The following is a 19,771-nucleotide window of genomic DNA, read 5'->3' as shown; positions in this document are numbered from 1 at the left end:
AGGAGAGGTAATTAATCAGCAACCCTCCTGCTAAGGGTAGACAGCTGCTCGTTCCACCCCCCCCCCCCGCCTTAATTGGTTCTCCTCCCTTCCAACGGTGTTGAGGCGGGTGGGAACAGCCGGGGGTTGAGGGTACTGTGCTAAAAGAGGTGGAGTTATGCAGATCTAAAACGCGTGGATTGCAGCAGCAGCAAGCCGAAAAGTGCAGGCATGTGAGGGATCTAGAGGTTGACAGCATGTCTTCTTAACGGGAGTCCAGGTGGCCATCTCCACAAATGGACTTTTCAGAATCCTTGGGTGGCACCGTAGTCGGAAACCAATTCTGGTTATCGCTTCTCGGCCTTTTGGCTAAGATCAAGTGTAGTATCTGTTCTTATCAGTTTAATATCTGATACGTCCCCTATCTGGGGACCATATATTAAATGGATTTTTAGAACAGGGAGATGGAAAAAGAGCTTGCTCTGTCCACTCCACGCATTGACCTGGTATTGCAGTATCTCCAGGACCGGTGCACCCCTTCTTTAATGCAGTTTCTAAAATCAGAAAGAATTGAATTCAATGCTTTTTGTTCATTTTGCTTGTTTGTCGGATTTTGGGATTGACTCTTTGGCTTTGCTTTTCTTCTCCTCATTGGATTTTTCATGTTAAAAGTTGCAGAAGCCAGATGACAAGCTCATTTTGGTTCAACTTCAGCAACTGTGCATTGCATTGCCATGTAATGTAATGTAATGCAATGCTATCTATCTAGCTCTCCCTCTATACTTCCTTTTGGATAAACAGACATATTAGGCAAGCATTTTGGAGCTTTCACCTAAATAACTACAGGTGGTGAGATAAGCTGCACAATATAATTGACCTTTCAGTATATTGTTGCACACACACCATCTATTTAGCAAATGCCCTTGTTATCAACAGCAGCCTTTTAAACTCACCTGAGCTAACAGGTATGTGAGCTGGTTACTCTGCTGCGCTTAAAATTTCTTTTTTGGTTTGCTACAATGCCTTTTCTGAAACGTTGTCTCCCTCTGCTGGAACACTGACTTCTTTCATTTAATGCCTGCAGACTATTAAAGAGAAACCAACCCAAAAAGTTTGGTTGATTAGTCTGTGGCATTCTTTTAAACTGTTGCTTATGGCGGTCTCTGTGAGCTTCTCAGTGACATTCAGCCATCCAGGTATCCCGCCTGCAGTAGACGGAATGTGGCAATGGAACGCTGGCTGCGCGTGTCATAATAGGCTCTGAGCCTTTATATACCTGCGCACAGCAGCAGCCACCTTCAGTCTGCTGCTGGACAGCCAGCAGCAGCAGCAGCAGGAGAGGTAATTAATCAGCAACCCTCCTGCTAAGGGTAGACAGCTGCTCGTTCCACCCCCCCCCCCGCCTTAATTGGTTCTCCTCCCTTCCAACGGTGTTGAGGCGGGTGGGAACAGCCGGGGGTTGAGGGTACTGTGCTAAAAGAGGTGGAGTTATGCAGATCTAAAACGCGTGGATTGCAGCAGCAGCAAGCCGAAAAGTGCAGGCATGTGAGGGATCTAGAGGTTGACAGCATGTCTTCTTAACGGGAGTCCAGGTGGCCATCTCCACAAATGGACTTTTCAGAATCCTTGGGTGGCACCGTAGTCGGAAACCAATTCTGGTTATCGCTTCTCGGCCTTTTGGCTAAGATCAAGTGTAGTATCTGTTCTTATCAGTTTAATATCTGATACGTCCCCTATCTGGGGACCATATATTAAATGGATTTTTAGAACAGGGAGATGGAAAAAGAGCTTGCTCTGTCCACTCCACGCATTGACCTGGTATTGCAGTATCTCCAGGACCGGTGCACCCCTTCTTTAATGCAGTTTCTAAAATCAGAAAGAATTGAATTCAATGCTTTTTGTTCATTTTGCTTGTTTGTCGGATTTTGGGATGGACTCTTTGGCTTTGCTTTTCTTCTCCTCATTGGATTTTTCATGTTAAAAGTTGCAGAAGCCAGATGACAAGCTCATTTTGGTTCAACTTCAGCAACTGTGCATTGCATTGCCATGTAATGTAATGTAATGCAATGCTATCTATCTAGCTCTCCCTCTATACTTCCTTTTGGATAAACAGACATATTAGGCAAGCATTTTGGAGCTTTCACCTAAATAACTACAGGTGGTGAGATAAGCTGCACAATATAATTGACCTTTCAGTATATTGTTGCACACACACCATCTATTTAGCAAATGCCCTTGTTATCAACAGCAGCCTTTTAAACTCACCTGAGCTAACAGGTATGTGAGCTGGTTACTCTGCTGCGCTTAAAATTTCTTTTTTGGTTTGCTACAATGCCTTTTCTGAAACGTTGTCTCCCTCTGCTGGAACACTGACTTCTTTCATTTAATGCCTGCAGACTATAAAAGAGAAACCAACCCAAAAAGTTTGGTTGATTAGTCTGTGGCATTCTTTTAAACTGTTGCTTATGGCGGTCTCTGTGAGCTTCTCAGTGACATTCAGCCATCCAGGTATCCCGCCTGCAGTAGACGGAATGTGGCAATGGAACGCTGGCTGCGCGTGTCATAATAGGCTCTGAGCCTTTATATACCTGCGCACAGCAGCAGCCACCTTCAGTCTGCTGCTGGACAGCCAGCAGCAGCAGCAGCAGGAGAGGTAATTAATCAGCAACCCTCCTGCTAAGGGTAGACAGCTGCTCGTTCCACCCCCCCCCCGCCTTAATTGGTTCTCCTCCCTTCCAACGGTGTTGAGGCGGGTGGGAACAGCCGGGGGTTGAGGGTACTGTGCTAAAAGAGGTGAAGTTATGCAGATCTAAAACGCGTGGATTGCAGCAGCAGCAAGCCGAAAAGTGCAGGCATGTGAGGGATCTAGAGGTTGACAGCATGTCTTCTTAACGGGAGTCCAGGTGGCCATCTCCACAAATGGACTTTTCAGAATCCTTGGGTGGCACCGTAGTCGGAAACCAATTCTGGTTATCGCTTCTCGGCCTTTTGGCTAAGATCAAGTGTAGTATCTGTTCTTATCAGTTTAATATCTGATACGTCCCCTATCTGGGGACCATATATTAAATGGATTTTTAGAACAGGGAGATGGAAAAAGAGCTTGCTCTGTCCACTCCACGCATTGACCTGGTATTTCAGTATCTCCAGGACCGGTGCACCCCTTCTTTAATGCAGTTTCTAAAATCAGAAAGAATTGAATTCAATGCTTTTTGTTCATTTTGCTTGTTTGTCGGATTTTGGGATGGACTCTTTGGCTTTGCTTTTCTTCTCCTCATTGGATTTTTCATGTTAAAAGTTGCAGAAGCCAGATGACAAGCTCATTTTGGTTCAACTTCAGCAACTGTGCATTGCATTGCCATGTAATGTAATGTAATGCAATGCTATCTATCTAGCTCTCCCTCTATACTTCCTTTTGGATAAACAGACATATTAGGCAAGCATTTTGGAGCTTTCACCTAAATAACTACAGGTGGTGAGATAAGCTGCACAATATAATTGACCTTTCAGTATATTGTTGCACACACACCATCTATTTAGCAAATGCCCTTGTTATCAACAGCAGCCTTTTAAACTCACCTGAGCTAACAGGTATGTGAGCTGGTTACTCTGCTGCGCTTAAAATTTCTTTTTTGGTTTGCTACAATGCCTTTTCTGAAACGTTGTCTCCCTCTGCTGGAACACTGACTTCTTTCATTTAATGCCTGCAGACTATAAAAGAGAAACCAACCCAAAAAGTTTGGTTGATTAGTCTGTGGCATTCTTTTAAACTGTTGCTTATGGCGGTCTCTGTGAGCTTCTCAGTGACATTCAGCCATCCAGGTATCCCGCCTGCAGTAGACGGAATGTGGCAATGGAACGCTGGCTGCGCATGTCATAATAGGCTCTGAGCCTTTATATACCTGCGCACAGCAGCAGCCACCTTCAGTCTGCTGCTGGACAGCCAGCAGCAGCAGCAGCAGGAGAGGTAATTAATCAGCAACCCTCCTGCTAAGGGTAGACAGCTGCTCGTTCCACCCCCCCCGCCTTAATTGGTTCTCCTCCCTTCCAACGGTGATGAGGCGGGTGGGAACAGCCGAGGGTTGAGGGTACTGTGCTAAAAGAGGTGGAGTTATGCAGATCTAAAACGCGTGGATTGCAGCAGCAGCAAGCCGAAAAGTGCAGGCATGTGAGGGATCTAGAGGTTGACAGCATGTCTTCTTAACGGGAGTCCAGGTGGCCATCTCCACAAATGGACTTTTCAGAATCCTTGGGTGGCACCGTAGTCGGAAACCAATTCTGGTTATCGCTTCTCGGCCTTTTGGCTAAGATCAAGTGTAGTATCTGTTCTTATCAGTTTAATATCTGATACGTCCCCTATCTGGGGACCATATATTAAATGGATTTTTAGAACAGGGAGATGGAAAAAGAGCTTGCTCTGTCCACTCCACGCATTGACCTGGTATTGCAGTATCTCCAGGACCGGTGCACCCCTTCTTTAATGCAGTTTCTAAAATCAGAAAGAATTGAATTCAATGCTTTTTGTTCATTTTGCTTGTTTGTCGGATTTTGGGATGGACTCTTTGGCTTTGCTTTTCTTCTCCTCATTGGATTTTTCATGTTAAAAGTTGCAGAAGCCAGATGACAAGCTCATTTTGGTTCAACTTCAGCAACTGTGCATTGCATTGCCATGTAATGTAATGTAATGCAATGCTATCTATCTAGCTCTCCCTCTATACTTCCTTTTGGATAAACAGACATATTAGGCAAGCATTTTGGAGCTTTCACCTAAATAACTACAGGTGGTGAGATAAGCTGCACAATATAATTGACCTTTCAGTATATTGTTGCACACACACCATCTATTTAGCAAATGCCCTTGTTATCAACAGCAGCCTTTTAAACTCACCTGAGCTAACAGGTATGTGAGCTGGTTACTCTGCTGCGCTTAAAATTTCTTTTTTGGTTTGCTACAATGCCTTTTCTGAAACGTTGTCTCCCTCTGCTGGAACACTGACTTCTTTCATTTAATGCCTGCAGACTATAAAAGAGAAACCAACCCAAAAAGTTTGGTTGATTAGTCTGTGGCATTCTTTTAAACTGTTGCTTATGGCGGTCTCTGTGAGCTTCTCAGTGACATTCAGCCATCCAGGTATCCCGCCTGCAGTAGACGGAATGTGGCAATGGAACGCTGGCTGCGCATGTCATAATAGGCTCTGAGCCTTTATATACCTGCGCACAGCAGCAGCCACCTTCAGTCTGCTGCTGGACAGCCAGCAGCAGCAGCAGCAGGAGAGGTAATTAATCAGCAACCCTCCTGCTAAGGGTAGACAGCTGCTCGTTCCACCCCCCCCCGCCTTAATTGGTTCTCCTCCCTTCCAACGGTGTTGAGGCGGGTGGGAACAGCCGAGGGTTGAGGGTACTGTGCTAAAAGAGGTGGAGTTATGCAGATCTAAAACGCGTGGATTGCAGCAGCAGCAAGCCGAAAAGTGCAGGCATGTGAGGGATCTAGAGGTTGACAGCATGTCTTCTTAACGGGAGTCCAGGTGGCCATCTCCACAAATGGACTTTTCAGAATCCTTGGGTGGCACCGTAGTCGGAAACCAATTCTGGTTATCGCTTCTCGGCCTTTTGGCTAAGATCAAGTGTAGTATCTGTTCTTATCAGTTTAATATCTGATACGTCCCCTATCTGGGGACCATATATTAAATGGATTTTTAGAACAGGGAGATGGAAAAAGAGCTTGCTCTGTCCACTCCACGCATTGACCTGGTATTGCAGTATCTCCAGGACCGGTGCACCCCTTCTTTAATGCAGTTTCTAAAATCAGAAAGAATTGAATTCAATGCTTTTTGTTCATTTTGCTTGTTTGTCGGATTTTGGGATGGACTCTTTGGCTTTGCTTTTCTTCTCCTCATTGGATTTTTCATGTTAAAAGTTGCAGAAGCCAGATGACAAGCTCATTTTGGTTCAACTTCAGCAACTGTGCATTGCATTGCCATGTAATGTAATGTAATGCAATGCTATCTATCTAGCTCTCCCTCTATACTTCCTTTTGGATAAACAGACATATTAGGCAAGCATTTTGGAGCTTTCACCTAAATAACTACAGGTGGTGAGATAAGCTGCACAATATAATTGACCTTTCAGTATATTGTTGCACACACACCATCTATTTAGCAAATGCCCTTGTTATCAACAGCAGCCTTTTAAACTCACCTGAGCTAACAGGTATGTGAGCTGGTTACTCTGCTGCGCTTAAAATTTCTTTTTTGGTTTGCTACAATGCCTTTTCTGAAACGTTGTCTCCCTCTGCTGGAACACTGACTTCTTTCATTTAATGCCTGCAGACTATAAAAGAGAAACCAACCCAAAAAGTTTGGTTGATTAGTCTGTGGCATTCTTTTAAACTGTTGCTTATGGCGGTCTCTGTGAGCTTCTCAGTGACATTCAGCCATCCAGGTATCCCGCCTGCAGTAGACGGAATGTGGCAATGGAACGCTGGCTGCGCGTGTCATAATAGGCTCTGAGCCTTTATATACCTGCGCACAGCAGCAGCCACCTTCAGTCTGCTGCTGGACAGCCAGCAGCAGCAGCAGGAGAGGTAATTAATCAGCAACCCTCCTGCTAAGGGTAGACAGCTGCTCGTTCCACCCCCCCCCCCGCCTTAATTGGTTCTCCTCCCTTCCAACGGTGTTGAGGCGGGTGGGAACAGCCGGGGGTTGAGGGTACTGTGCTAAAAGAGGTGGAGTTATGCAGATCTAAAACGCGTGGATTGCAGCAGCAGCAAGCCGAAAAGTGCAGGCATGTGAGGGATCTAGAGGTTGACAGCATGTCTTCTTAACGGGAGTCCAGGTGGCCATCTCCACAAATGGACTTTTCAGAATCCTTGGGTGGCACCGTAGTCGGAAACCAATTCTGGTTATCGCTTCTCGGCCTTTTGGCTAAGATCAAGTGTAGTATCTGTTCTTATCAGTTTAATATCTGATACGTCCCCTATCTGGGGACCATATATTAAATGGATTTTTAGAACAGGGAGATGGAAAAAGAGCTTGCTCTGTCCACTCCACGCATTGACCTGGTATTGCAGTATCTCCAGGACCGGTGCACACCTTCTTTAATGCAGTTTCTAAAATCAGAAAGAATTGAATTCAATGCTTTTTGTTCATTTTGCTTGTTTGTCGGATTTTGGGATGGACTCTTTGGCTTTGCTTTTCTTCTCCTCATTGGATTTTTCATGTTAAAAGTTGCAGAAGCCAGATGACAAGCTCATTTTGGTTCAACTTCAGCAACTGTGCATTGCATTGCCATGTAATGTAATGTAATGCAATGCTATCTATCTAGCTCTAACTCTATACTTCCTTTTGGATAAACAGACATATTAGGCAAGCATTTTGGAGCTTTCACCTAAATAACTACAGGTGGTGAGATAAGCTGCACAATATAATTGACCTTTCAGTATATTGTTGCACACACACCATCTATTTAGCAAATGCCCTTGTTATCAACAGCAGCCTTTTAAACTCACCTGAGCTAACAGGTATGTGAGCTGGTTACTCTGCTGCGCTTAAAATTTCTTTTTTGGTTTGCTACAATGCCTTTTCTGAAACGTTGTCTCCCTCTGCTGGAACACTGACTTCTTTCATTTAATGCCTGCAGACTATAAAAGAGAAACCAACCCAAAAAGTTTGGTTGATTAGTCTGTGGCATTCTTTTAAACTGTTGCTTATGGCGGTCTCTGTGAGCTTCTCAGTGACATTCAGCCATCCAGGTATCCCGCCTGCAGTAGACGGAATGTGGCAATGGAACGCTGGCTGCGCGTGTCATAATAGGCTCTGAGCCTTTATATACCTGCGCACAGCAGCAGCCACCTTCAGTCTGCTGCTGGACAGCCAGCAGCAGCAGCAGCAGGAGAGGTAATTAATCAGCAACCCTCCTGCTAAGGGTAGACAGCTGCTCGTTCCACCCCCCCCCCCGCCTTAATTGGTTCTCCTCCCTTCCAACGGTGTTGAGGCGGGTGGGAACAGCCGGGGGTTGAGGGTACTGTGCTAAAAGAGGTGGAGTTATGCAGATCTAAAACGCGTGGATTGCAGCAGCAGCAAGCTGAAAAGTGCAGGCATGTGAGGGATCTAGAGGTTGACAGCATGTCTTCTTAACGGGAGTCCAGGTGGCCATCTCCACAAATGGACTTTTCAGAATCCTTGGGTGGCACCGTAGTCGGAAACCAATTCTGGTTATCGCTTCTCGGCCTTTTGGCTAAGATCAAGTGTAGTATCTGTTCTTATCAGTTTAATATCTGATACGTCCCCTATCTGGGGACCATATATTAAATGGATTTTTAGAACAGGGAGATGGAAAAAGAGCTTGCTCTGTCCACTCCACGCATTGACCTGGTATTGCAGTATCTCCAGGACCGGTGCACCCCTTCTTTAATGCAGTTTCTAAAATCAGAAAGAATTGAATTCAATGCTTTTTGTTCATTTTGCTTGTTTGTCGGATTTTGGGATGGACTCTTTGGCTTTGCTTTTCTTCTCCTCATTGGATTTTTCATGTTAAAAGTTGCAGAAGCCAGATGACAAGCTCATTTTGGTTCAACTTCAGCAACTGTGCATTGCATTGCCATGTAATGTAATGTAATGCAATGCTATCTATCTAGCTCTCCCTCTATACTTCCTTTTGGATAAACAGACATATTAGGCAAGCATTTTGGAGCTTTCACCTAAATAACTACAGGTGGTGAGATAAGCTGCACAATATAATTGACCTTTCAGTATATTGTTGCACACACACCATCTATTTAGCAAATGCCCTTGTTATCAACAGCAGCCTTTTAAACTCACCTGAGCTAACAGGTATGTGAGCTGGTTACTCTGCTGCGCTTAAAATTTCTTTTTTGGTTTGCTACAATGCCTTTTCTGAAACGTTGTCTCCCTCTGCTGGAACACTGACTTCTTTCATTTAATGCCTGCAGACTATAAAAGAGAAACCAACCCAAAAAGTTTGGTTGATTAGTCTGTGGCATTCTTTTAAACTGTTGCTTATGGCGGTCTCTGTGAGCTTCTCAGTGACATTCAGCCATCCAGGTATCCCGCCTGCAGTAGACGGAATGTGGCAATGGAACGCTGGCTGCGCGTGTCATAATAGGCTCTGAGCCTTTATATACCTGCGCACAGCAGCAGCCACCTTCAGTCTGCTGCTGGACAGCCAGCAGCAGCAGCAGCAGGAGAGGTAATTAATCAGCAACCCTCCTGCTAAGGGTAGACAGCTGCTCGTTCCACCCCCCCCCCCGCCTTAATTGGTTCTCCTCCCTTCCAACGGTGTTGAGGCGGGTGGGAACAGCCGGGGGTTGAGGGTACTGTGCTAAAAGAGGTGGAGTTATGCAGATCTAAAACGCGTGGATTGCAGCAGCAGCAAGCCGAAAAGTGCAGGCATGTGAGGGATCTAGAGGTTGACAGCATGTCTTCTTAACGGGAGTCCAGGTGGCCATCTCCACAAATGGACTTTTCAGAATCCTTGGGTGGCACCGTAGTCGGAAACCAATTCTGGTTATCGCTTCTCGGCCTTTTGGCTAAGATCAAGTGTAGTATCTGTTCTTATCAGTTTAATATCTGATACGTCCCCTATCTGGGGACCATATATTAAATGGATTTTTAGAACAGGGAGATGGAAAAAGAGCTTGCTCTGTCCACTCCACGCATTGACCTGGTATTGCAGTATCTCCAGGACCGGTGCACCCCTTCTTTAATGCAGTTTCTAAAATCAGAAAGAATTGAATTCAATGCTTTTTGTTCATTTTGCTTGTTTGTCGGATTTTGGGATGGACTCTTTGGCTTTGCTTTTCTTCTCCTCATTGGATTTTTCATGTTAAAAGTTGCAGAAGCCAGATGACAAGCTCATTTTGGTTCAACTTCAGCAACTGTGCATTGCATTGCCATGTAATGTAATGTAATGCAATGCTATCTATCTAGCTCTCCCTCTATACTTCCTTTTGGATAAACAGACATATTAGGCAAGCATTTTGGAGCTTTCACCTAAATAACTACAGGTGGTGAGATAAGCTGCACAATATAATTGACCTTTCAGTATATTGTTGCACACACACCATCTATTTAGCAAATGCCCTTGTTATCAACAGCAGCCTTTTAAACTCACCTGAGCTAACAGGTATGTGAGCTGGTTACTCTGCTGCGCTTAAAATTTCTTTTTTGGTTTGCTACAATGCCTTTTCTGAAACGTTGTCTCCCTCTGCTGGAACACTGACTTCTTTCATTTAATGCCTGCAGACTATAAAAGAGAAACCAACCCAAAAAGTTTGGTTGATTAGTCTGTGGCATTCTTTTAAACTGTTGCTTATGGCGGTCTCTGTGAGCTTCTCAGTGACATTCAGCCATCCAGGTATCCCGCCTGCAGTAGACGGAATGTGGCAATGGAACGCTGGCTGCGCGTGTCATAATAGGCTCTGAGCCTTTATATACCTGCGCACAGCAGCAGCCACCTTCAGTCTGCTGCTGGACAGCCAGCAGCAGCAGCAGCAGGAGAGGTAATTAATCAGCAACCCTCCTGCTAAGGGTAGACAGCTGCTCGTTCCACCCCCCCCCTGCCTTAATTGGTTTTCCTCCCTTCCAACGGTGTTGAGGCGGGTGGGAACAGCCGGGGGTTGAGGGTACTGTGCTAAAAGAGGTGGAGTTATGCAGATCTAAAACGCGTGGATTGCAGCAGCAGCAAGCCGAAAAGTGCAGGCATGTGAGGGATCTAGAGGTTGACAGCATGTCTTCTTAACGGGAGTCCAGGTGGCCATCTCCACAAATGGACTTTTCAGAATCCTTGGGTGGCACCGTAGTCGGAAACCAATTCTGGTTATCGCTTCTCGGCCTTTTGGCTAAGATCAAGTGTAGTATCTGTTCTTATCAGTTTAATATCTGATACGTCCCCTATCTGGGGACCATATATTAAATGGATTTTTAGAACAGGGAGATGGAAAAAGAGCTTGCTCTGTCCACTCCACGCATTGACCTGGTATTGCAGTATCTCCAGGACCGGTGCACCCCTTCTTTAATGCAGTTTCTAAAATCAGAAAGAATTGAATTCAATGCTTTTTGTTCATTTTGCTTGTTTGTCGGATTTTGGGATGGACTCTTTGGCTTTGCTTTTCTTCTCCTCATTGGATTTTTCATGTTAAAAGTTGCAGAAGCCAGATGACAAGCTCATTTTGGTTCAACTTCAGCAACTGTGCATTGCATTGCCATGTAATGTAATGTAATGCAATGCTATCTATCTAGCTCTCCCTCTATACTTCCTTTTGGATAAACAGACATATTAGGCAAGCATTTTGGAGCTTTCACCTAAATAACTACAGGTGGTGAGATAAGCTGCACAATATAATTGACCTTTCAGTATATTGTTGCACACACACCATCTATTTAGCAAATGCCCTTGTTATCAACAGCAGCCTTTTAAACTCACCTGAGCTAACAGGTATGTGAGCTGGTTACTTTGCTGCGCTTAAAATTTCTTTTTTGGTTTGCTACAATGCCTTTTCTGAAACGTTGTCTCCCTCTGCTGGAACACTGACTTCTTTCATTTAATGCCTGCAGACTATAAAAGAGAAACCAACCCAAAAAGTTTGGTTGATTAGTCTGTGGCATTCTTTTAAACTGTTGCTTATGGCGGTCTCTGTGAGCTTCTCAGTGACATTCAGCCATCCAGGTATCCCGCCTGCAGTAGACGGAATGTGGCAATGGAACGCTGGCTGCGCGTGTCATAATAGGCTCTGAGCCTTTATATACCTGCGCACAGCAGCAGCCACCTTCAGTCTGCTGCTGGACAGCCAGCAGCAGCAGCAGCAGGAGAGGTAATTAATCAGCAACCCTCCTGCTAAGGGTAGACAGCTGCTCGTTCCACCCCCCCCCCGCCTTAATTGGTTCTCCTCCCTTCCAACGGTGTTGAGGCGGGTGGGAACAGCCGGGGGTTGAGGGTACTGTGCTAAAAGAGGTGGAGTTATGCAGATCTAAAACGCGTGGATTGCAGCAGCAGCAAGCCGAAAAGTGCAGGCATGTGAGGGATCTAGAGGTTGACAGCATGTCTACTTAACGGGAGTCCAGGTGGCCATCTCCACAAATGGACTTTTCAGAATCCTTGGGTGGCACCGTAGTCGGAAACCAATTCTGGTTATCGCTTCTCGGCCTTTTGGCTAAGATCAAGTGTAGTATCTGTTCTTTTAAGAACACGAGAGCTACGATCTACACTTGACGAGAGCGATCGAACTTGGAAGGAGAAGAGCTTCGGAGCGCAGCTGACATCGGAGAAGGAAGGCGGATATCGGTGGGAGGAAGAAGCTCTAAAGAATCCAGAAGAAGACGAAGACTCGGAGAAGAATCGGGCTGTCCTGTGGAATCTTTGAGTAAGAAAATCATCGAGACAAAGACCTTTCGGGGAATTTGTCCAGAACACGACGGGAGAAGAATCTGCATAGCTCCACCCATTTCGGGAAGAGCTCCAGATCCAGCTCCAAGAAGTAACTGCAGGAGGAAAGCCATGGCAAGCGCTGCGAGGAAGGCCGAAAAGAAGAGCCTGGAGCAGGGGACAGCCAGGAGGGCCCAGCCAGGAGCCGATTCTGACCCCAAGGACTCTGCCTCCACGACTGGCCAGCAGAAGGGACCCCAGAAGCCCCGCCACGAAGCTCCAGCCCTGGAGCCATGGATGCGGCAGACGGTGGCCCTGAAGCTGAAGGAAGTGGATGGGAGGGTGCCGGACATGTCCTCGGACGTGTTCTGCCAGAAGATGCTGCTGGATCGAGGCTTCTCCAGGTCGGACACCCTCAGCATCCAGACCTTCTTGACGGGGATCTTCTTCGTCACCTTCGCCACTGTGAACACCTGCAGGAGGTTCTGGGAAATGGTAAGCGCAAAAGGATCGGATAATTCTTTCTCTGCCTTTACAGGTAGCTGCCCTATCCAGAGGGACGAAAGGAGGATCACGGTCTCCATGCGCAACCCGCACACCCCAGGCCAAGACATCTGTACCTTCCTGAGACGCTTCTGTTTGGTTGTGAAGGAACCCTCTCACATCCTGAATGGACTCGGCTTCTGGACAGGTAAGTGGTCGGTGACTGTTAGACTTCACAGGGACCTGGCGTACTCAGACGGACTTCGGCACCTGCCCCCGACATTCTCCCTGGGCAACTCCTACGGCCTCATCTATTACCCGGACATGCCGCGGAACTGCAGGAGATGCGGCAAGAACGGCCACGAGATGAAGGACTGCAAGGAGGATGCCTGCAGGATTTGTCGAGTGACGGGACACAGCTCGAAGGACTGCCCGAAGAAGACGTCCTGCAACCTGTGTGGGCTGGCGGCTCATCTGTACAAGGATTGCCCCAAGCGTGAGAGATCCTGGGCATCGGTGGTTGCGACGACCCCAGCTCCGGAGGACAAGGCCCCGACGACCAGGCCTGTGAAGGTCAAGGACGCGACGACCAAGGCCCCAGCGGCCAAGGCCGAGACGACCAAGGCCAAAGCGGTCAAGGAGTCGGTGGCCAAAGCCCCAGCGACGGTCCCAGCAGCTCCGAAGCAGAAGAAAAAGTCAAAGGAGGGTAAGAGTTCTGTCACCCCTCTCTCGATCCCTCCCCCTGCCACCCCCGTCCAATCCCCCCCCACCCCGGCCACCCCTGCTGAGGATTCCACTTCCTCTTCCTCCTTCCCCTACTCCTCAGCAGGTGTCCTTTCCCCTGCCCCGGCAGCCACTCTCCCTCCTCAGACCATGGTAGTGGTGGAATTAACCTTTCCTCCACCTGCCGCTATCTATTCCGAGGAGGATTTTCCCCTTCTTGTCTCCCCAGTTCCAACCCGGGGAAAGAGGAAGGTGGAGGACAGCCCTGCTACTGAATCCTCCAAAAAGAAGATTCTGGATTTCGTAGGCGAAAAGGAGGATACCCTCCCTGAGCCAGAAGAGATGGAGCACATGGTTGAGACCCTGGTGGCCGAGCCAGAAGAGGAGGAACTGGTGGTCGCCGAGATCGAGGCCGCGCTGCTTGACCAGATGGAGGAAGAGGGCCTGCTGGTGATCCCGTCACCAGCAGTCAACACCGACGAGGGACCACCCGACCGGAGTGGTAACTAAGGTGTATTGCCTGCGCTAACTTTTTCTTTTTTCCCTACATGATGGCTAATATTAACTTATTTTCCATTAATGTCAGGAGCATCAAGGACAAGTTCAGACATCAGACTATTTATGCCTTCCTTACTTCCCAGTTGTGTGATGTTTATATGTTGCAGGAATGTTCCCTTCCCTCCTCTAGGTCCTTCAAACATCTGGCCAGGGAGTGGTCCCACGGTCCATCCTACTGGTCCGGTGGGGGTGACTGCAAGTCTGCAGGGGTCGCAATTCTGATCAGGGGGGGCGCATTCACGCTTGAGTCCGTCCAGGAGCTCATCTGCGGCAGGGCTCTTGTTGTAGATGGCAACTGGGCGGGAGAACCTGTCAGGTTCATCAACGTGTATGCGTCCCCACTGAAGAATGAGCGTTTGGAGCTTTTCCAGACCCTGCGGCTTCAGCTTGCCACCACCAGGACCTTAGTGATGGCCGGGGATTTCAACTGCCCCATCGAGGAGGATGGTCGTAGTTCTGGCACATCTGCCAAGTTGGACATCACGTCCAAGCTGCTCATCGAGATGGTAACCGAGGCCTCTCTTCAGGACGTGGTGGGCTCCATGGGGAGAGGCTCCACGAACTATTCGTGGAGCCGACCGGATGGCTCACTCCGCTCCAGGATTGACTTTGTGTTCACCTCTCGGGCAGTCAGGCAGAGTAGGCACTCGATGGTCCCCTGCTTCTTCTCCGACCACAGAGCCATTCACTTACAAGGTGTCCTCGGCGACGGTTTTCCGTCCGGCCCCGGCTCCTGGAAGCTGAATTGTGCTCTGCTGGCTCAGGATGAAGTCGTGGAGGAGCTGAGAGCAGCCTACGCAATGTGGCAGTCCTACAAGGGTAGCTTCCAAACAGTCTCTGATTGGTGGGAATATGTTAAACTTGAGTTTCGCTGTTTCTTTCAGGCCAAGGGTCGACAACAGGCGTGTGAGAAGAGGAGGGACTTCAGAGGGCTGCAGCGCGAGCTGCGGTCGCTGCAGGACCTTCTTCACTGTGGCTGGGACGTGAGGGAGGAGCTGGAGGAGACCAAGAAGAGCCTGAAAAGGCACTTTGAGGAGGAGTCCAAGCGAATCGTCTTCCGTTCCAAAGTGGAGAATCTGGAGAAGGGTGAGAAATGTAACTCATTCTTTTTCAGGAAACTTCATGCCGGTCACACGCCCCTGAACGAGCTGCGAGACGAGAGCGGAAACATGCGACGTGGGAAGGAGGACGTGATGAGGGTCGTCAGCGACTTCTACAGCGAACTCTACTCCCACAAGACTACCGACCCCGACGCTGCTGATAACTTCCTGTCAGGTATCACTAACCATCTTGATCCTGCAGGCACGGCAGCCTTGGACAAACCTCTGATGGTGGGCGAATTGCTCTCTGCCGCTAAATCCTTTAGGACCGGCAGGACCCCGGGCAGTGATGGTCTTCCAGCGGAGCTCTATGTAGCGCTGGGAGACCTCATCTGTCCGGACCTGTTGGACCTGTACGAGGAGATGGTGGTGGAGGGTAGAATGCCTCCATCTTTGAGGGAAGGAATGGTCACGATCCTGTACAAGCGGAAGGGAGAGAGTTGCGACCTGAGGAATTGGCGTCCCATCACTCTGCTCAACGTGGACTACAAGATCCTGGCCAAGACGATGGCGACACGACTTAAGACGGTCATCGGACGGATCATCCACCCGGACCAGACCTGCGGCATCCCTGGACGTCGCATCGCAGACAGCCTCGCTCTCGTGCGGGACACGGTCGAGTACATCAAGGTCCGCCGCGCACACGCGGCCCTGGTCTCCTTGGATCAGGAGAAGGCCTTCGACCGGGTTTCCCACGAGTTCATGGGCCGAGCTCTGCACCGGTTAGGTTTGGGTAACATGTTTTGTTCGTATGTCCGTTTGATGTATTTTGATATCCACAGCTCGGTGTTGGTGAAAGGCTGGAAGACTGACCCCTTCCCTGTCCTCTCTGGGGTCAGACAAGGCTGCCCTCTATCACCTCTTCTTTTTGTTTGTGTTATAGAACTCTTCGCAGAGGCTATCCGGCAGAATGGAGAGATCAGAGGGATCACCGCACCGGGTCCGGGACGACACGAGGTCAAGTGCTCGCTCTACATGGACGACGTCACCGTCTTCTGCGCTGATCGTGGTTCAGTCGACGCCCTCGTCCAGACGTGTGAGAGGTTCAGCCGGGCTTCAGGGGCCAAAGTCAACTGCAGGAAGTCGGAAGCCATGCTCTTCGGGGATTGGCAGCCGGCCTCCTCCGCCCCCTTCCCCTTCAACATTCAACCGGATTTCCTCAAGGTGCTGGGAGTCTGGTTCGGGAAGGAAGGAGCGGCCCTCAAGTCCTGGCAAGAACGCTTGGCCAAGGTGAAGCAACGGATCGGACTCTGGAGCCTCAGACACCTCACTTGTGAGGGTAAGGCACTCGTCCTGCGTAATGAGGTCCTGCCCGTCTTGCAGTACACGGCGCAGGCCTGGCCCCCACACGTCACTGTGTGCAGGGCCATTACCAGGACAGTGTTTCACTTTGTCTGGGGATCCAAGATGGACAGAGTCAGGCGGGCCGTCATGTACAAGGAGCCTCGCAAGGGTGGGAAGGGCGTTCCAGATATCCCCACCCTCCTGCGATCCTCTTTTGTGTGTGATTGTGTCCGCCGGACTTTGCAAGTCAAGAATGGCTCCGCGGGCAGGTCCATGTCTCGCTTCTTCCTGCTTCCTCTTTGGAGGCGACTCGGCTGGGACAAGTGGGACAGCTCCTTCCCCTGCAACTGGACGACGCCATGGTTCTATGGAGACGTCGTTCGATTTGTGGGGGAACATCAACTGGAGGGACTCAAGCCCGACTTGTGGAAGCCCAAAACTATCCACAAGCTCATCAGAGCCAAGGATGACGTGGAGAACATCACAGGACTTCACCAGGACACGCTGGAGACTGTGTGGACAAATGTGTCGTCTGACAGGCTGACCAACGGGCACAAGGACTTGTCGTGGATGGCGATTCAGGGCGGACTGCCCGTCCGGTCATTCATGCATGCCCGGAACCTGTGCAAGACCCGGTACTGCCCAAGGTGCCCCTTCGTGGAGGAAACATCTTTGCACACTTTTTGGGACTGCGGATTTGCACAGCGCCTGTTGACTGCCCTTGAGGACGACCTGAGGAACTCTGTCCCCAGGGCGAGCCTATCGCACCATTCTGTGCTTTACGGACTCTTCCCTGGGGTTCATACCGTCGGAGCCATCCAGGAGGCTTGGCGCCTTATGAACTGCTTCAAGGATGCCGTTTGGGTCGCCAGGAACCGGCTCATCTTGAGGAGGGAGAGGATGTCCATCCAGGACTGCCGCAGGCTGATCCACAGCCTGCTCAGAGACTATTCCATCGTGGACGGTCCGGAGGACGAGGATGAGGACTAAACCCCTCCTCCCCCTCTCCCCTTATGTGTCTTGTCTTTTAATAAAGCTTCAGGCCTGTGATTTTCCCCTCCCCATCCCCTTTTTCCCAATCCCCATCCCTTATCACGGTTCGTCGTACTGTATTGATTGACATGCTTTTTCTTTCATATTGAGTGTTTTGTGTAGCATAGGGGTGTGATGTGTCTAGTTAGTGCGTCGTATCCTCATGCTATGTAAATGTGATGTAGAATTCTGTGTGTACTGGGCTGCGGAACTGTACACTGTCTGTTAACTTATTTTTTGTGCTAATAAAAGATATATTCAATCAAAAAAATCTGTTCTTATCAGTTTAATATCTGATACGTCCCCTATCTGGGGACCATATATTAAATGGATTTTTAGAACAGGGAGATGGAAAAAGAGCTTGCTCTGTCCACTCCACGCATTGACCTGGTATTGCAGTATCTCCAGGACCGGTGCACCCCTTCTTTAATGCAGTTTCTAAAATCAGAAAGAATTGAATTCAATGCTTTTTGTTCATTTTGCTTGTTTGTCGGATTTTGGGATGGACTCTTTGGCTTTGCTTTTCTTCTCCTCATTGGATTTTTCATGTTAAAAGTTGCAGAAGCCAGATGACAAGCTCATTTTGGTTCAACTTCAGCAACTGTGCATTGCATTGCCATGTAATGTAATGTAATGCAATGCTATCTATCTAGCTCTCCCTCTATACTTCCTTTTGGATAAACAGACATATTAGGCAAGCATTTTGGAGCTTTCACCTAAATAACTACAGGTGGTGAGATAAGCTGCACAATATAATTGACCTTTCAGTATATTGTTGCACACACACCATCTATTTAGCAAATGCCCTTGTTATCAACAGCAGCCTTTTAAACTCACCTGAGCTAACAGGTATGTGAGCTGGTTACTCTGCTGCGCTTAAAATTTCTTTTTTGGTTTGCTACAATGCCTTTTCTGAAACGTTGTCTCCCTCTGCTGGAACACTGACTTCTTTCATTTAATGCCTGCAGACTATAAAAGAGAAACCAACCCAAAAAGTTTGGTTGATTAGTCTGTGGCATTCTTTTAAACTGTTGCTTATGGCGGTCTCTGTGAGCTTCTCAGTGACATTCAGCCATCCAGGTATCCCGCCTGCAGTAGACGGAATGTGGCAATGGAACGCTGGCTGCGCGTGTCATAATAGGCTCTGAGCCTTTATATACCTGCGCACAGCAGCAGCCACCTTCAGTCTGCTGCTGGACAGCCAGCAGCAGCAGCAGCAGGAGAGGTAATTAATCAGCAACCCTCCTGCTAAGGGTAGACAGCTGCTCGTTCCACCCCCCCCCCCCCCGCCTTAATTGGTTCTCCTCCCTTCCAACGGTGTTGAGGCGGGTGGGAACAGCCGGGGGTTGAGGGTACTGTGCTAAAAGAGGTGGAGTTATGCAGATCTAAAACGCGTGGATTGCAGCAGCAGCAAGCCGAAAAGTGCAGGCATGTGAGGGATCTAGAGGTTGACAGCATGTCTTCTTAACGGGAGTCCAGGTGGCCATCTCCACAAATGGACTTTTCAGAATCCTTGGGTGGCACCGTAGTCGGAAACCAATTCTGGTTATCGCTTCTCGGCCTTTTGGCTAAGATCAAGTGTAGTATCTGTTCTTATCAGTTTAATATCTGATACGTCCCCTATCTGGGGACCATATATTAAATGGATTTTTAGAACAGGGAGATGGAAAAAGAGCTTGCTCTGTCCACTCCACGCATTGACCTGGTATTGCAGTATCTCCAGGACCGGTGCACCCCTTCTTTAATGCAGTTTCTAAAATCAGAAAGAATTGAATTCAATGCTTTTTGTTCATTTTGCTTGTTTGTCGGATTTTGGGATGGACTCTTTGGCTTTGCTTTTCTTCTCCTCATTGGATTTTTCATGTTAAAAGTTGCAGAAGCCAGATGACAAGCTCATTTTGGTTCAAATTCAGCAACTGTGCATTGCATTGCCATGTAATGTAATGTAATGCAATGCTATCTATCTAGCTCTCCCTCTATACTTCCTTTCGGATAAACAGACATATTAGGCAAGCGTTTTGGAGCTTTCACCTAAATAACTACAGGTGGTGAGATAAGCTGCATAATATAATTGACCTTTCAGTATATTGTTGCACACACACCATCTATTTAGCAAATGCCCTTGTTATCAACAGCAGCCTTTTAAACTCACCTGAGCTAACAGGTATGTGAGCTGGTTACTCTGCTGCGCTTAAAATTTCTTTTTTGGTTTGCTACAATGCCTTTTCTGAAAC

At 48.2% G+C, this 19,771-nt stretch overlaps 11 non-coding genes and 1 pseudogene across 11 annotated transcripts; all 12 read left to right on the top strand.

Moving 5' to 3' along the window:
* Window positions 1–328: 328 nt before the first annotated feature.
* On the top strand, window positions 329–519 carry LOC141190467 (U2 spliceosomal RNA). Its single transcript, XR_012264493.1, has one exon. It is a non-coding gene; the product is annotated as a U2 spliceosomal RNA (small nuclear RNA).
* A 1,121-nt stretch (window positions 520–1,640) lies between these two features.
* On the top strand, window positions 1,641–1,831 carry LOC141190466 (U2 spliceosomal RNA). Its single transcript, XR_012264492.1, has one exon. It is a non-coding gene; the product is annotated as a U2 spliceosomal RNA (small nuclear RNA).
* A 1,120-nt stretch (window positions 1,832–2,951) lies between these two features.
* On the top strand, window positions 2,952–3,142 carry LOC141184300 (U2 spliceosomal RNA). The gene has a single exon (XR_012259068.1). It is a non-coding gene; the product is annotated as a U2 spliceosomal RNA (small nuclear RNA).
* Window positions 3,143–4,260: 1,118 nt separating this feature from the next.
* Window positions 4,261–4,451, top strand: LOC141190464 (U2 spliceosomal RNA). Its single transcript, XR_012264490.1, has one exon. It is a non-coding gene; the product is annotated as a U2 spliceosomal RNA (small nuclear RNA).
* Window positions 4,452–5,570: 1,119 nt separating this feature from the next.
* On the top strand, window positions 5,571–5,761 carry LOC141190463 (U2 spliceosomal RNA). Its single transcript, XR_012264489.1, has one exon. It is a non-coding gene; the product is annotated as a U2 spliceosomal RNA (small nuclear RNA).
* Window positions 5,762–6,879: 1,118 nt separating this feature from the next.
* Window positions 6,880–7,070, top strand: LOC141184160 (U2 spliceosomal RNA). Its single transcript, XR_012258942.1, has one exon. It is a non-coding gene; the product is annotated as a U2 spliceosomal RNA (small nuclear RNA).
* A 1,121-nt stretch (window positions 7,071–8,191) lies between these two features.
* Window positions 8,192–8,382, top strand: LOC141190462 (U2 spliceosomal RNA). The gene has a single exon (XR_012264488.1). It is a non-coding gene; the product is annotated as a U2 spliceosomal RNA (small nuclear RNA).
* Window positions 8,383–9,503: 1,121 nt separating this feature from the next.
* LOC141190461 (U2 spliceosomal RNA) lies at window positions 9,504–9,694 on the top strand. The gene has a single exon (XR_012264487.1). It is a non-coding gene; the product is annotated as a U2 spliceosomal RNA (small nuclear RNA).
* Window positions 9,695–10,814: 1,120 nt separating this feature from the next.
* Window positions 10,815–11,005, top strand: LOC141190460 (U2 spliceosomal RNA). Its single transcript, XR_012264486.1, has one exon. It is a non-coding gene; the product is annotated as a U2 spliceosomal RNA (small nuclear RNA).
* A 1,120-nt stretch (window positions 11,006–12,125) lies between these two features.
* LOC141186073 (U2 spliceosomal RNA) lies at window positions 12,126–12,215 on the top strand (annotated as a pseudogene).
* Window positions 12,216–17,767: 5,552 nt separating this feature from the next.
* On the top strand, window positions 17,768–17,961 carry LOC141185714 (U2 spliceosomal RNA). The gene has a single exon (XR_012260347.1). It is a non-coding gene; the product is annotated as a U2 spliceosomal RNA (small nuclear RNA).
* Window positions 17,962–19,085: 1,124 nt separating this feature from the next.
* On the top strand, window positions 19,086–19,276 carry LOC141190459 (U2 spliceosomal RNA). The gene has a single exon (XR_012264485.1). It is a non-coding gene; the product is annotated as a U2 spliceosomal RNA (small nuclear RNA).
* Window positions 19,277–19,771: the final 495 nt, after the last annotated feature.

The sequence above is a fragment of the Phyllobates terribilis genome, unplaced genomic scaffold, assembly GCF_046119375.1.
Source record: "Phyllobates terribilis strain yellow unplaced genomic scaffold, ASM4611937v1 Scaffold_40__1_contigs__length_11209783, whole genome shotgun sequence".
Classification (NCBI taxonomy): Eukaryota; Metazoa; Chordata; class Amphibia; order Anura; family Dendrobatidae; genus Phyllobates; species Phyllobates terribilis.
The sequence above is the reverse complement of the archived record's forward strand: the minus strand, read 5'-3'. Positions and strand labels throughout refer to the sequence as shown.